Genomic DNA, 14,951 nt, shown 5'->3' with positions numbered 1-14,951 from the left:
AGGGTCTCTTCCAATGAGTCAGCCCTTCGCATCAGCTGGCCAAAGTATTTGAGTTTCAGCTTCAACAACAGTCCTTCCAATGAACATCCAGGACTGATCTCCTTTAGGATGGACTGGTTAGATCTTCTTGCAGTCCAAGGGCTCTCAAGAGTCTTCTCCAACACCACAGTTCAAAAGGATCAATTCTTCGGCACTCAGCTTTCTTTATAGTGCAACTCTCACATCCATGCATGACCACTGGAAAAACCATAGCCTTGACTACACAGACCTTTGTTGACAAAGTAATGTCTCTGCTTTTTAATACGCTGTCTAGGTTGGTAGCAGATACCTAAACTATATGGTAGCATTCAAGAGACTCCACCATGGTGTAAAGCTATTGGAATTGAGGAAAAGAAAGTGGTTGGATCTGGTGAGTAAAACTGGATGATGGGTGCTAGGAAGGAGGAGTGAGCGTCTGATGTTTCAAAGTGTTTCAGTTGTTTTGGTTTTTAAATTATGTGCAAGTATCTCCTTGAATGATGTGAGTTGGACCATAAAGAAGCCTAAGTGCCAAAGAATTAATGCTTTTAAACTGAAGTGCTGGAGAAGACCCTTGAGAGTCCCTTGGACCAAGGAGATCCAACCAGTCCATCCTAAAGGAAATCAGTCCTGAAGAGTCATTGGAAGGGCTGATGCTAAAGCTGAAACTCCAATACTTTGGCCACCTGATTCAAAGAACAGACTCATTTGAGAAGACTCTGACACTGGGGAAGATTGAAGGCAGGAGGAGAAGGGGATGACCGAGGATGAGATGGTTGGATGGCATCGCTGACTCAATGGACATGAGTCTAAGCAAACTCTGGGAGATGGTGAAGGACAGGGAAGGCTGGTGTGCTGCAGTCCATGGGGTGTCCCATGCAAAGAGTGGGACACAACTGAGCAACTGAACAACAACAACATCTCCTTGAAAGTGACAAGCATCCATTTTTAAGAATGGCTAAAAGAACTCTGTGACTGAATAAAACAATGTTTATAATGTAACATTCTAACAAGGCAAGATTAAAACTGAATCCACATTATGATGACATACATAGGAACAAGTCCGGAAAGGACTATTCAAATCAAATGAAATCAGAACAGGATGGGGAGCGAATCAGTACAGCATTATTATATATGATGGGTTTTAAAATTACAAGGGGAAAACACTTGGTTATTATTAATACAATAAACTTTAGAAAAATTTTTGTTTAAATCAAAATTAAAATAAAAAATTTTCACACTTCTATGGTCATTTTTTTATTTTTCTCCCTCTCCACTGCCAAAATGTCTATAACAAGGGACACTGCTTTACTTTCATAGAAGTATGATCTTTTTATTTAAAATGGATAACCAACCAGGACCGGTACAGTACAGGAACTCTGCTCAATATCATGCGGCAACCTGGATGGGGAGGTGAGCTGGGGAGACTGGATACACATATATGGCTGAGTCCCTTTGCTGCCCACCTGAAACCATCAGGACATTGTTAACTGGCTAAGTGTTAGTCACTCAGTAGTGACTCTTTGTGACCCCATGGAAGCCCGCCAGGTTTCTCTGCCCATGGGATTCTCTAGGCAAGAATACCGGAGTGGGTTGCCACGCCTTCCTCCAGGGGATCTTCCTGACCCAGGGATCAAACCTGCATCTCTTATGTCTCCTGCATTGGAAGGCAGGTTCTTTACCGCTAGCACCATTATTACTTTTTAAAATGGTACTGAATTGTGATAACGAATGCATATGAAGTGGTTTGCATCTGACTCCCTAGGGAATGGGACTCTGGTGCTTCTGCTCTAGGATCGCTGTGAAAAACTTACTGAGACCCTCAGGGGGTCTCAGAGGTTCTCAAGGGGCTGTGAACCAAGGGGGTTGGGGACCTGTGAATCTGTAAGTTTACACAGAGAGCAGCAGCAGGAGGGGGAAGATGCAGCAGGTGGGTGCTGTCAGCTGAAGCAGCCAGGCTGAAAGAGCGTGGAGGGTGGGGCCCCGGCAGGTGCACGTGGGGGGAGGGGGGCTGGTGCGTTGGCGCTGGAAACCCACCCCGTCACCTTCCAGGCTGCCCACTGTGCTCTAAGCAGAAACCACTGATTCTCAGGGAGTACTGATGCTGGGCCGGGTGCCCCCTGGTCACTTACAGAAAATTCTAAATAAGTTAAACAGCATGATGGCTATTCTGTTGAATTTCCATTATTCGTAGGGCAAATTTCTCATTTTCCCCCACCATCCTCGTCACCCAGGATCAAAACCTCTGTCATCTTGCAGTCCCATTTTATTCTCCACTGGGCCCTCGTCACTTTCTGTGTAACCTCGCTGGAGGCTTAGGGAAAGGCACGGACAAGGCCAATAGCGTCATTCTGACGGTTTTCCCCTACGTTAGTCTTCTTTCGCTACTAAACCCTGTGCGCATGCTCAGTTGCTCAGTTGTGGCTCACTCTTTGCGAACCCACTCGGCGGCTGCCAGACGCCTCTGTCCATGGGATTCTCCAGGCAAGAATACTGGAGTGGGTTGCCATTTCCTTCTCCGGGGAATCTTCGCGAGCCAGAGATTGAACCTGCGTCTCCTCTGAGTCTTATTGCAAGCGGATTCTTTATCCACTGAGTCACTAGCCCCTACTAGTTAGTAGGTTAGCCCCTATTAACCCTTACATGATATTAATGACTAAAAGGTCCACTTTAGATGTGACTATTCTGGGTAGTGTGGTTGCCTCCTGGCCAGTATCTGTGGCATCAGGCTTTTCCCGACTCTGGGCTCAAATCTGTGAATTAATCATCTCATCTTTTCATTTACATTCAGGATCCATCAGACCCACCTTCTACTCTTCACCTGATTAAATGAATGAATTCTACCTTTATTCAGAGGCAAACTTCAAAACTGAGATGTGCTCTCATTCACCCACTCCCTGCCCACCACTCTGTATTCACATTTCTCCATGGCATGATCACACGAATTTAGCTTACAGGATTTATTTTAGCATTTGCTTTGTCCCTCCTCGATGAACGGCAAGCCCCGTGAGAGCAGGGATTTTTGTCAGGTCTGTACCCCGTTGGACTGCCCGTCTGGAGAACAGAGCTTGGCACTTGGAAATGCTCATACATATTCATCATGGCACGGAGGACACAGTAGAATAAACACTCAGGAAGTGTTAAGACACCATTATTACTACTATACCATCATCTCAAATTCTGCTACCAACATCTCTAGTACTATCAACAGGAGAAAACTGCCAGTGTTCAGCTTGGCCCACACAGCTCCTCACAGCCTGGCTCCAGTCTCTTGCTGCTCAGTGTGACAAGGACAGAAACTTGCATTTATTGACATGGTAACACCATTCTGCCTCCCCATGTAGGCCAATCCCACTGATTCTCCAAAGCCTAATTCAGACCGAGTCTTGCCTACATCCTTCTCTCCCTGACCACTTCTACCCATCATCGATTTTGGATGTAGCCACAAGCCCCAGGACACCACCAACGGTCCTGTTTTATGTGGGTCTGTAACTCCTGCATCAGCTGCTGTTAATGTGTATGCGTCTCTCTCCTCCATGGAGACTGTAAACTCCTTGACATACTATCTGATCAGCCTCCTTGTACACCACCCTACTTCCACCGTTGAGACATACACAGTCCCCTGACCTCGTCACCATGACACAGCAAAACACCTCCGTTGAATTGAAGTTGAACTTAGAAATCCCATGGACTATGCTGGGAAAGATTGAAGGTGGGAGGAGAAGGGGACGACAGAGGATGAGATGGTTGGATGGCATCACCGACTCATAGACATGAGTTTGAGTCGAGGCCTGGTGTGCTGCAGTCCATTGGGTCGCAAAGAGTTGGACACTACTGATCAACTGAACTGAACTGATACAGTAGTTTGCAGTCAGAAGCAATTCTGTAGGTAGATTCCATTCTTTTTATTAGCTACAATCTATCTGGTTTATAATAGATGATCAACAAATGTTAGTTCCCCAAATCATTTTTGTTTCAGACAAATCTAGACCATGGCAGCCACCTAGTCAGTCTGTGACCATTCAAACAATCTGGGCTGAAATCTCAACTCAGTCATTTCTCCCAAATGAAGGTGCCAAGAGCTTTAGGATGAGGAAATTTGGGTCCAACCTGACTCCTGTATTTCCTGAGAGCCAAACAAACGCCAGCCAGTTACTTAATTGAACTTCATCCTACTCATCTGTACCAAGCAGATAACACTACTCCTTCAAGGGTTATTGTGAGGATTAAACACAAGAGCATATGTTAATCCCTCTACTTCAAAACAGTGAACAATGCATGACTTCCCATTTTCTCTCCCCATCCCCCTAAACAGGGAGAGCCAGATTATAGAGAAGAAAGGCTCATGGGACCTTTGGCACAAACAAAACTGCTAAATAAAAATCACTAGGGAGTCTTTACAAGTGTGGGTTTCACCAACTAAAGTGTTACAGTTTGCACAGCACCACAGACAGGCCTCTAAGGCACCCCACACTCAGCCCCATCCCAGACTTTAGTTCCCTTCCCTGAGATGGAAGCGGGCCAGATTACAGAGCCCTCCCCACTCACACGGGGTTCCCCTCACTGAACTGCTCAAGCCTCTCACTGTCTTACAGCCCCTACTCACCCATCTGGCAGACAAATGAGCTCTGTACTTACAGGTCTTTCTGTTTCAACTGGCTTTGGGTCTCTCCTCTGATTTGTCATCAAAAGAGTAAAAACCTGAAGAATTCTATTTTTGGCCTCCGGGTTGGCTGAAGGACCCAGAGAACTAAGGGGCAAACAGCGGGGACACAATTCAGTCCCCGGGTCCTTCACTCCCCAGGTTTACGTCGAACGAAAAGGCAGCTTCGGTGCTTCAGACCCCAAGGCCCAAGCCTGCAGCCTCAGCTACCACGTCCAGAGTTCCTTTTCAACGCGGCCGTTCTCTGCCCATCACCCCTCCACCTCCGGGAAGCCCTCCAGCCAGCCTCACGCTGAGCTGGAGACTCAGACGGGCACAGCAGGCCTTTCAAGCAGCCCCAGGAGGAGGAAGTTTCTTGTTCCCACGGGCCTGGGTTTTTCTCTTTTGGGTCTGTTTTCTCTTTCTGAAACCAGGAAGCTCAATTTGCCTAATGGTTAAACCCAAAAGGATTACAGATTTTTTTTCTGTAAGAACCCGCAGTCCCATGGTCCATCCCTCCTGGTAAAAAGCAATCCGTTTCCAAACCATCCTGACATTTGGATGAAAAGTACAACATTTACAGATCATTCATATTTCTGTTTGCCCCTCTCACCAAAACGCTAAAAGTGCAACCACTGAATTACATCTCAATTCCCTAAAGAGACAAAACCTATTCTTTCTTTTCTCCCCGCCTCTGTTTCTTTCCCTGCTTTTAACCAAACTGCTTTTAGGTTCAGACTCTCACACTTAGATCCCTCACATTTCCGTTCATTAGCCCTGACCGCCCAGCAACTTCTGCTTTTCTTGCTGAAATTGAGGTTCTCCTTCTCGCCTATGGTTTTTGCTAAAAATGTGCCCTCCCTTAGTAACACAGCCAAACCTTCAACAATCCTTCCTTGTGCCATCAGCTCCCCTGGTTTTAACCTCTAGGCAAGGGAGTAGGGGGCTTCACCCCCAGCCCCCATGTGGCCCCAAGAGGGAACCACGGAGAAGAGGGTGTCACTCAGGATCAGAGAAGTGTAGACGCAGGCGGAATGTATGACTGTTGAGCTACGGGTCGACCTTGGGCAAGTCATTTACTTCCCCCATCCTCCGTGGACTTACTGGGAAACTGGGGCCACCGCCCCCTTCCCCCAGGGCACCTGCTTTGGGAGGGCTCTTGTCAACATCACTTATGTGTGCTTACTCACAACGGCCTGATTCTTCCCAAAGAATCCTTTCTACATGAGTCACTCAATTCTTTTGTTTAAAAGAAACTTTTTTTTTTTTTACAATTTTTATTTTTTTTAAATTTTATTTTATTTTTAAACTTTACAATATTGTATTGGTTTTGCCAAATATCGAAATGAATCCGCCACAGGTACACATGTATAGCTGATTAACAATACTGTCGTAGACTCGAGTGGACAGTGAAGGGACTCAGCCATACATATAATGTATCCACTCTCCCCCAAACTCCCCTCCCATCCACTCTGCCACATAACACTGAGCAGAGTTCCTTGTGCTGTATGGTAGGTCCTTGTTGGTTATCCATTTTAAATATTCTCAGCTGTACATGTCCATCCCAAACTACCCCTCTCCCTCACAGTGTCACTCAATTCTTTTCAACATATTTTCAGCCATGCTGGTAACGGCAGTACATCCTGTGTTTGCTCTACCAATGTGTTTATTAGGCCACAATTCTTTTATTATTTTTGGAGTTTAGTTGCTTTACAATGTTAGTGTCTGTTGTACAGCAAAGTGACTCAGCCATACGTACGCACATATCCTCACTCTGTCAGCACAGAGCACTCAGTGGGGTTCCCTGTGCTGAACAGCAGGTTCTTGTTATTTATTTTACACACAGTAGTGTTATGTGTAAGGGCCACTTAGGCCTTGATTCTTAACCTGAGCTAAGCATTGAAGATCATGGGGCTTTTAGGGAAAACACATGCTCTGGTTCTACGCCAGACCAGGCTCTCTGAGGGTCAGGCCTGGGTGTCAGTATTTTTCAATCTCCACAGGTGAACAAGTAACTCTAAAACTTTTTAATCATTCCTTTTTTAAAAAGATTTTCTAGATGCATACCATTTTTGAAGTCTTTATTGAATTTGTTACAATATTGCTTCTGTTTCATGTTTTGGTTTTCTGGCCCCAAGGCATGCGGGATCTTACTTATCCCACCTGGGGTAGAACCCGAACCCCTTGCATTGGATGGCGGAATCTTAACTACTGGACCGCCAGGGGAGTCTCCAACTCTAAGACTTTTAGGTGGTGGTGAGTGTGATGCAGAAAGAGCAGGGTAACAGGAGGTGAGGGATGGGACGGTTGGTGAGCAAGGTCTGGGTGAGAACATGTTCATGGTGAGGACCCCATGGAAGGGAACAGAACCACTGAGTCAGAGGGCTGGGCTCCCCAGCATCCAAAGTGGGAGGTCTCGAGATGCCTTGTCCCTAGCACCGCAGACTCGCTTACTCAGCCCTTCCTTCGCCTCAGGGCAGTTTTGTGTAAGACCTCAGCTTCCTTCCAAAATTTCCTCCTTTCTGCTTACGCTGTGGCCAGAGCAGGTTTCCATGGGAACCCAAAGACCTACTAATGCCACAGGTTATCTAGTTTAGACTCATCTTATTTGTGGAGCCGTAGCTGACAAATTCCAATCGGAATCTGGGGGCAACTGAGTACAGCGACTACCACTGAGGATCCCGGATGCACTATTCCTTTAGTGCATCCTGGTTTAGACAGCCACTGTCTCCTCATTCACAGTACTCGTGGGTCAAACAAAATGTCCATCTTTTCCAGCTCAAATTCTATGCACCTGGGGTCACTGTGACTTGTTGAATCTACCGTAAGAGACGCAGGAGCTGCAGACGCCTTCCAGACATGGGCCTCCCCTTCTTTCTTCAGTTCATGTCAACAGCTCCCCTTCCTCCACTTTCTCAACAAGTTTGACACAATATCATTAGCGTATCCAGTGTATAAAAATGTTTAAAGAGCAATTGCAAAAGAATGACTCTTGCTGATCTCAGCATGGTCAGTCACTTCAGTCATGGCTGCCCCTTTGCGACCCCACGGACTGTAGCCTACCAGGCTCCTCTCTCTATGGAATTATCCCATCAAGAATACTGGAGTGGGATGTCATTTCCTCCTCCAGGGGATCTTTCCCACCCAGGGATCACACCTGTTTTCCTGCATTGACAGGCGGGTTCTTTACCACTGAGTCATCTGGGAAGCCCGTCATCATTCCAAATGAACAGAAACCTGGTCTTTTATTTTTCTGTCTGTACACACACACACACACACACACACACACACACACACGGGCTTCCCTTGGGGGCTCAGACAGTAAAGAATCCGTCTGCAATGCAGGAAACCTAAGCTGGATCCCTGGGTTGGAAAGATCCCCTGGAGGAGGGCATAGCAACCCACTCCAGTATTCTTGCCTGGAGAATCCTCTTGGACAGAGGATCCTGGGGGGCTGTAGTCCATGGGGTCACAAAGAGTCAGACACAACTGAGTGACTGACAAGCACAGTACGCGCACACACATACACACACACACAGTGTTACCATCCCCACATCTCTAGGTCAGTGTGTGCTTGTCCCTCAGGGGTGGGGCATCGTGACATGCAGGACATGATGAGGGGTTTACACTTTCCTTCACATCTGGTGCTCAGGGATCAGCATCAAAGGCAGGACACCCACCTAGAACCCGTGTTCCAGTGGAACCATCTCCACTGCTCTGAGATCTGTACCCTGCACACACACCCTCCCAGAGTAGCATCAGGTCTGGAAATAAGGCATAAACCTTTCAAAATCACCCCTAGTAATCTGACACAGTCCAGGGGAGGGGGTTGGTGTTTCTAACCAGCCCATGTCCAGAACTGCAGAGCAAAATCATAGAAGATGGGGCAAAGGACAGTAAGGGCTGCAGTGGAAAGCAGGCAGCAGCCAGTTCTAGAATTCAGAGATCTTGGACCACTGCAATGCAGTGCAATGGAAACTGAAATGAGAAGACAACTTTCAAAAAGAAGAGCAGATAACAGATGAGGAGGCTTCAAGGCGAAGCACAGCCTCAGTCATCAACCCCGCGTTAATGTGTGTTATTATAAAATGGATCTTTTACATTTAATTAACAAACCCATCTGGCTTCCCAGGTGGCACAGTGGTAAAGAATCCATCTGCCAGTGCAGGAGACACAGCTTCAATCCCTGGGTTGGGAAAATCCTCTGGAGAAGGGAATGGAAACCCACTCCAGTATTCTTGCCTGGGAAATCCCAAGGACAGAGGAGCCTTGCAGGCGGGCTATCGTCCATGGAGTTGCAAAGAGTAGGACACAACTTATCGACTGAGCGCACACACACACCCATCTGAACTCCCCGTCTACATGGATGTCATTCACTTCTCCTAATTCTAAGCAGGGGAAACCTCAGGCAATAGAGGGTTGAAGCCCCTTCCTAGTCTGGCAGCCCAGGATTCCCCCGACACCAGCCCACTGTCATTGTTCACCTTCTCCACATTTGTTTCAAACTGGGTTCCCACGTTACAAACACAATGAACAAGGTTGGGGAGTGAAAAAAACAGCATTTTCCTTGGTCTTTCTCCCTTCACCAAGTAGGTGAATCTACCGGCTTTTGTTCTGAGATGGTGTTTTCTCACGTCTAGAAAGGAGAGTGAGACGGGTGGAGAGGAGGGACGAGGAACACAGCTCACAGGGCGACGCAGATATGTCGGTTCCCTGCAGAATCTGGAAGACACCCCAGGGCTTGGGCTGGTGCCTGGACGCCTCAGCTGGTCCAAGCAGCGCCCAAGTCAAGGCTGCTGGTTGTGCCAACCCACCTGCAGGGCCCCTACCACCCTGAGACCCAAGGGACCAAAGCCTCTCACACATGGAGACGGGAACATTTTGGCTTTTTCTTCTCTACTCTGACTTGAAGGGAATATTTGCTCTCTGAGGTATGGGGTCATCCCAGCAGGTTTCATGTTAATACTTCAGATGCTTCTAGGGAGCAGAGGGCTGGCCTCCTGGGGCCTCACTGTGCTCTCTGTGCCTCACACTCCCACCAGAGCTGAGTTTGAAACTCTCCACCCTGGCTTTCAGCCCTCTTGTTTCCCCTCTACCCACACCCCCAGCCCATCCGCCATGCCGCACAGTGCTCTTCCAGTTCTCTTTCCAAAAACAACTGTAGCTCTCTGCCATTTCCTTGTTCCTCACACAACAGAGCTTGGCAAGACTCTCCCTTCACAGCAGCCTACATTCCTGGTTCCACAAGCCGCTCACCTCACCCCACCCACCCTAAGGACCAGCTCCATGGGAACCCCACACCTGAGGGCCCCATTCTCCTCTAACCATCACACCTGCTCCTTCCTAGAATAATGTCCCTCCCCCTCTCCACCCCACCAGCCCATAAGCAACCTCCTCCTTCTGGTTTCAAATGAACCATTTCAAATGCCTCGTCCTGTGTGCAAAGCTGTCCGGAGCTACCGGGCAGAACTGACCGTCCCTCCTGGCTCATGTCTTGAACACACAGCACCGTCAGTGCCCAGGATGCTTTCAAGCCCATCGGCAGACCAAACTCTGATGAACTTGTAACACATGAAACCACTTACGTGCCATTATTTCTCCTTCAATCTCTCAAAAGGCTCTTTCACTCACACCTTCAAGACAGTTGGAATGCAACGACTGTATTTCATTTTTTAAATTATTTATTTATTTATTAACTGTGCTGGGTCTCTGCTGCTGCGTGAGGGCTTTCTCTAGTTGCGGCGAGCAGGGGCGACTCTGTAACGGTGCCTGGGCTTCTCATCGTGATGGCTTTTCTTCTTGAGGAGCACAGGCTCGGCTCAGTGGTTAGTTGCGCTCGGGTTAGGTTCTTCATGTGGGATCTTCCCAGACCAAGGATGGAACTCTTGTCTCCTGCACTGACAGGTGGATTTTTTTTACCACTGAGCCACCAGGGAAGTCCTCAATGACTATATTTTAATTATTTCACTCAAGCCAGTGTTTTCCAGATTTGCCAGCCTGCGAAAATGGCTGGCGTATTTGTTAAAAATACAGATTCTTGGACCCTGCCCTAGGCAGACCCCTGAATTCAAATCCACGTGAAGCAAGTGAGCATTCATAACACACATTACAGGTGATTCTCCAGGTTTGACTTAGGGGACATTCTGTCTGCCACTGGAAGCCGAGCAACTTTGGAAATAGAGCAACAGTAATAAGCCTTATTGACTGTTCATATGGAATTTCTGGTAAAATTGTTTTACTAAAAGATTTAAGTAGAAGGGGTGGAGAAAAAGTCAGAGTCATGGCATATGTCCAGTTTTCACTTTTCAAAAACATTCTCGGGATAAGGGGCCATTTTACATCCAAACCCTCTGTAATCAAAATATTTACTCAATCAAGTGGCTTCACCCTACATAAAAATAAAGTCAAGGAGAATGAACTTTACAAGGACCACTTTGAAAGAAATCTTAATATTTGTAGTCCAATTTTTTTTTAAAAGATGTATCTTTTTAATCAGGAAATGCAATATCACAACTGTGCTTGTATACACTTGTTTTTTCTTCATAAAAATAGAAATGAGAGGCCTAAAATTCTTATTTGGGCTAAAATTTCAGAAAATACTTCAGTGTAGCCATGCACTTAGTTGTAGTGTTTGTTTAGTTGCCAAGTCGAGTCTGACTCTTTTGTGACCCCATGGACTGTAGCCCACCAGGCTCCACTGTCCCGGCAAGAATGCTGGAGTAGATTGACATTTCTTCCTCCAAGGGACCCTCCCAACCCAGGAATCAAACCCACGTCTCCTGCACTGACAGGTGGATTCTTTACCATGGAGCCACCTGTGAAGCCCAATTGTAATGTTAGATATTACAGTTGTAATGTCTGGTATAATTGTAATGTTGGATTTTATAAAAGCTGGACTAAGACACTTCTGCACCCAGCTTATTTTGCCTGTCCATGGTTGTCCACATAACCACTTCATTGCAAAACTGCCCTGTTTGTCCCGTTTCATTATGCCTATTGATGGATCCTTAAAGACACATTGCAAAAGAGGCGCACAGAAATGTTACACAAGGAACTATTAATAGAAATATTCTGTAGCCCAGTCCCTAGGAAGCACATTTCTGTTTTCCCACCATTTCCCTTAGTAGCAGCTTGAAAGCGTGCAAATATTAGTTGCTCAGTCATGTCTGACTCTTTGTGACCCCAAGGACTATAGCCCACCAGGCTCCTCGGTCCATGGGATTCTCCAGGCAAGAATACTGGAGTGGGTTGCCATTCCCTTCTCCAGGGGATCTAAATGTTTATTTAGAAAATAGCTCGTCCCAGTCACCTGTGTCCTGAACTGCTTTTCTCTATTCCTTTGGAGCAGAGAACACAAGATGGGGGGAGGGGGGAGAGGAGGAAGGGGAGACAGTTGGAGGGGTGGGCCTGTACGGAGAAGCAGGGGACAATTCATGAAATGTCTATGTCTTCCTGTTTACACTCCCTTAAACAAGGCTTGTCAGCATCACAACACACACACTTCCCGCCCCAGCTTCTCCAGCTCAGTTAAGGGCCTCCTAGGTGCTGAGGTTGGAGACCCGGAAGTCATCTTGTACTCCTCTGTCTCACTCCCCAGATCCAGCTCATCAGCAAGGCCTCCCCATGGACATCCACTGCCCATTCTCAGTCTGACCTCCCGGCTCCAGCCCCACAGCCTCCCACTGCCAGAGAAAATGCAGGACACCCAGCAACATCGGCATTTCACAAAACAGCCAATCATTGTTTAGTATAAGTGCATCCCAAACATTGCATGAGATATACTAAAAATTCATTCATTGCACGCCTGAAATTCAAGTGTAACCTGGGCATTCTCTATTTGTATTCGTTAAATCTGGCAACCCTCTCTAGGGCTTCCCAGATGGTACTAGTGGTAAAGAACCTGCCTGCCAATGCAAGAGACGAGAGAATTTGGTTCAATCCCTGGGTTCGGAAGATCCCCTGCAGTAGGAAATGGCAACCCACTCTAGTATTCTTGCCTGGGAAATACCACGGACAAAGGAGACTGGTGGGCTACAGTCCATGGGGTCACAAAGAGTCAGACACAACTCAGCAACTAAACTAAACCACTAAGACATATTGCTGATGAATGAATGAATGAGTTTCCTGTCTGTAAAACGAGATTTCCTTACATTGTAAGCAGTCTTCACTGCAGCATGTCCAACTTTCATAATAATATGTTGACATCCCCAAACTACCTTTTCTGCCCCAAACTCAGACTTTTCCCTCTCAAACAATGAATGCACATTCCTGCCTGTTGCATGGTGCTACCGCCCGCCCTCCAAGTTCAGAGTCACCAGGAGCTCCGTCCTAGTCCCAACAGGTGATAGATGGGACAGTGTCTTATTTGAGCTTTTCATTGTATTTTAAAGTGGTAATTTAAAAAATGTAGTGGGATGCTAAAAGTCCAAGGTGTTGATATGAATGCTAGGAAAAGACACGATGAAAATTACAAGGTAGGTTGAAAGTAGGAACCCTTCAGTCTTAAGCAAAACACTCTTTTCAGTGTATGCTGGTTGCATTTTCTAGTGAAGAAAATGCATGCAACTGAGACCATGGACGGCAATGCTGAACACATATTGAAAACTGTCTGAACAGGATTATGCAGTTTTGAAATGGTACAAACTGTTCAGCTGTCCAGGAATGGAAGCCCTTATCACACACTCTATTTCTGGCTTTGGGGCTCCGGAGAGGAAGAAGGGCCTGCAGCGGACCTTCTGTGACTCAGCTGAGAAGCAAGGCGGCCAGGTCCTCCTACTGCAGCATGCAAAGACCCCTCCCCTTATTTTATAATCCTTCTGATTCCTGGCAATTGTTGGAGTTTCTGAAGAAGAAAAACATGAGGTCTTAGTTTGGACTTTTCTGAGCTGCTGGAGGAATGGCTTATTTGCAGTGGTCCAGGCCCTTTGGGCTGGGTAGATAGGCAACCTGAAGGCGGGCCAGGAAACCACAGGACAAGGAGGAAGGGAAGTGCTGAAGGCCCCATGTCGGGTGGGAGAGCCTGAGAGTTCACTTCAGCAAGAAGGAACAGAGACATGAACGCACATGCTAACCAGAAGCAGTGGTTCCAGGAAATTGTGCAAAAGGCTCCCCAGTTCAAGACTCTAAATCGCACATGGTTTCTTGAGCCATTTAACAGATGCAGCACTGTTTTCTTTGAGAAAGCCTTGGAAAGGTACCAGGCTGCGTGCTGACACGAGGACCACTAGGCGTTCAGCGCACGTTCATGGGAGCCTTCCTCACACGGATGACTCGGGAGGACGATGAGCAGGACTGTCTCGACCCTTGGGAGCTCTCGGTCAGTGGAGAAGCAGGCAAGTCCGTGCTGATGTGGAGGGCACAGGTGTCCAGCAGAACAGTGTCCACCACTCTTGGTAGCCGCAGCAGGAAGCAGATGGTCCTGTGTGTCCGGACGTATGAGGCTAACACCTCAGTTACAGCTGAACTGACCTCACCACATGACAGCGTTTTTAGTGTGCTTTTCTTACTGAGGCAAAATATAGAATCTCCTGGAGATGAATGGTGATGAGGGTCGCAGGACAGTGTGAATGTTTTTAATGTCACAGGATACTTAACAATGGTTAAGAGGGACTTCCCTGGTGGTTCAGCAGTTAGGACTCCGTGCTTTTACTGCCGAGGGAGTAGGTTCCATCCCTGGTCAGGGAACTAAGACCCTGCAAGCCAAGCTGTTGTGCCCAGAAATTTTTTAACTGAAAAAAATTAAAATGGTTAAGACAGTAAATGTTGTGTTAGGTATACCACAATAAAAAAAAGAAGAAAAATAAATTTTAATTATTCATCTCCCCAAAATCTATAGAGTAAAATGCACAGATCTTAAATGCTCTGTGAGATCAGTTTTTTGATAATGTCTCCACCCACAATCCCAGCTTCCAAAGCAAGACGCAGAAAGGCCATGTTTGTGGACACAACCTCAGTACCCTTGGGTCCATTTCTAAGTCACCTCCTCCCCATGACCACTGTTCATGACCTTCTGAGAAACAAGATCAGACAGTATGCATTTCTTTCTGTCTGACTTATCAGTCCTTCACTTAATATGATGTTTTGGAGATTCAACCAGTCATTGTTGGAGCAGTGTCTTTTTTTTGGTTTGAGTAGTCCTATTTTATGAATACATCATCCAGCTTTATTGAATCACTCTTCTGATAATGAATATTTGTTTTATGTACAGGGTTTTTTGTTTTATGTACATATTATGAAAAGAATTGCTATATACATCACTGTACACATCTTTTTGTGGACATGCGTCTTCATC

General features: G+C 46.7%; 1 protein-coding gene across 2 annotated transcripts in view; it reads right to left on the bottom strand.

The window, feature by feature from the left end:
• LYN (LYN proto-oncogene, Src family tyrosine kinase) overlaps positions 1–5,923 on the bottom strand; it is a 75,829-nt gene extending 69,906 nt beyond the window's left edge. Inside the window, exon 1 of one of the 2 annotated variants that reach the window (XM_010838968.1) lies at positions 4,657–5,923. The gene's annotated coding sequence lies outside the window, so the exon portion shown is untranslated. The remainder of the gene's footprint in view (positions 1–4,656) is intronic. The other variant, XM_010838969.1, reaches the window with a different exon arrangement.
• Between the last annotated feature and the right edge of the window lie 9,028 nt (positions 5,924–14,951).

Source organism: Bison bison, unplaced genomic scaffold (genome assembly GCF_000754665.1).
Source record: "Bison bison bison isolate TAMUID 2011002044 unplaced genomic scaffold, Bison_UMD1.0 scf7180017864108, whole genome shotgun sequence".
Lineage (NCBI taxonomy): Eukaryota > Metazoa > Chordata > Mammalia > Artiodactyla > Bovidae > Bison > Bison bison.
The sequence above is the reverse complement of the archived record's forward strand: the minus strand, read 5'-3'. Positions and strand labels throughout refer to the sequence as shown.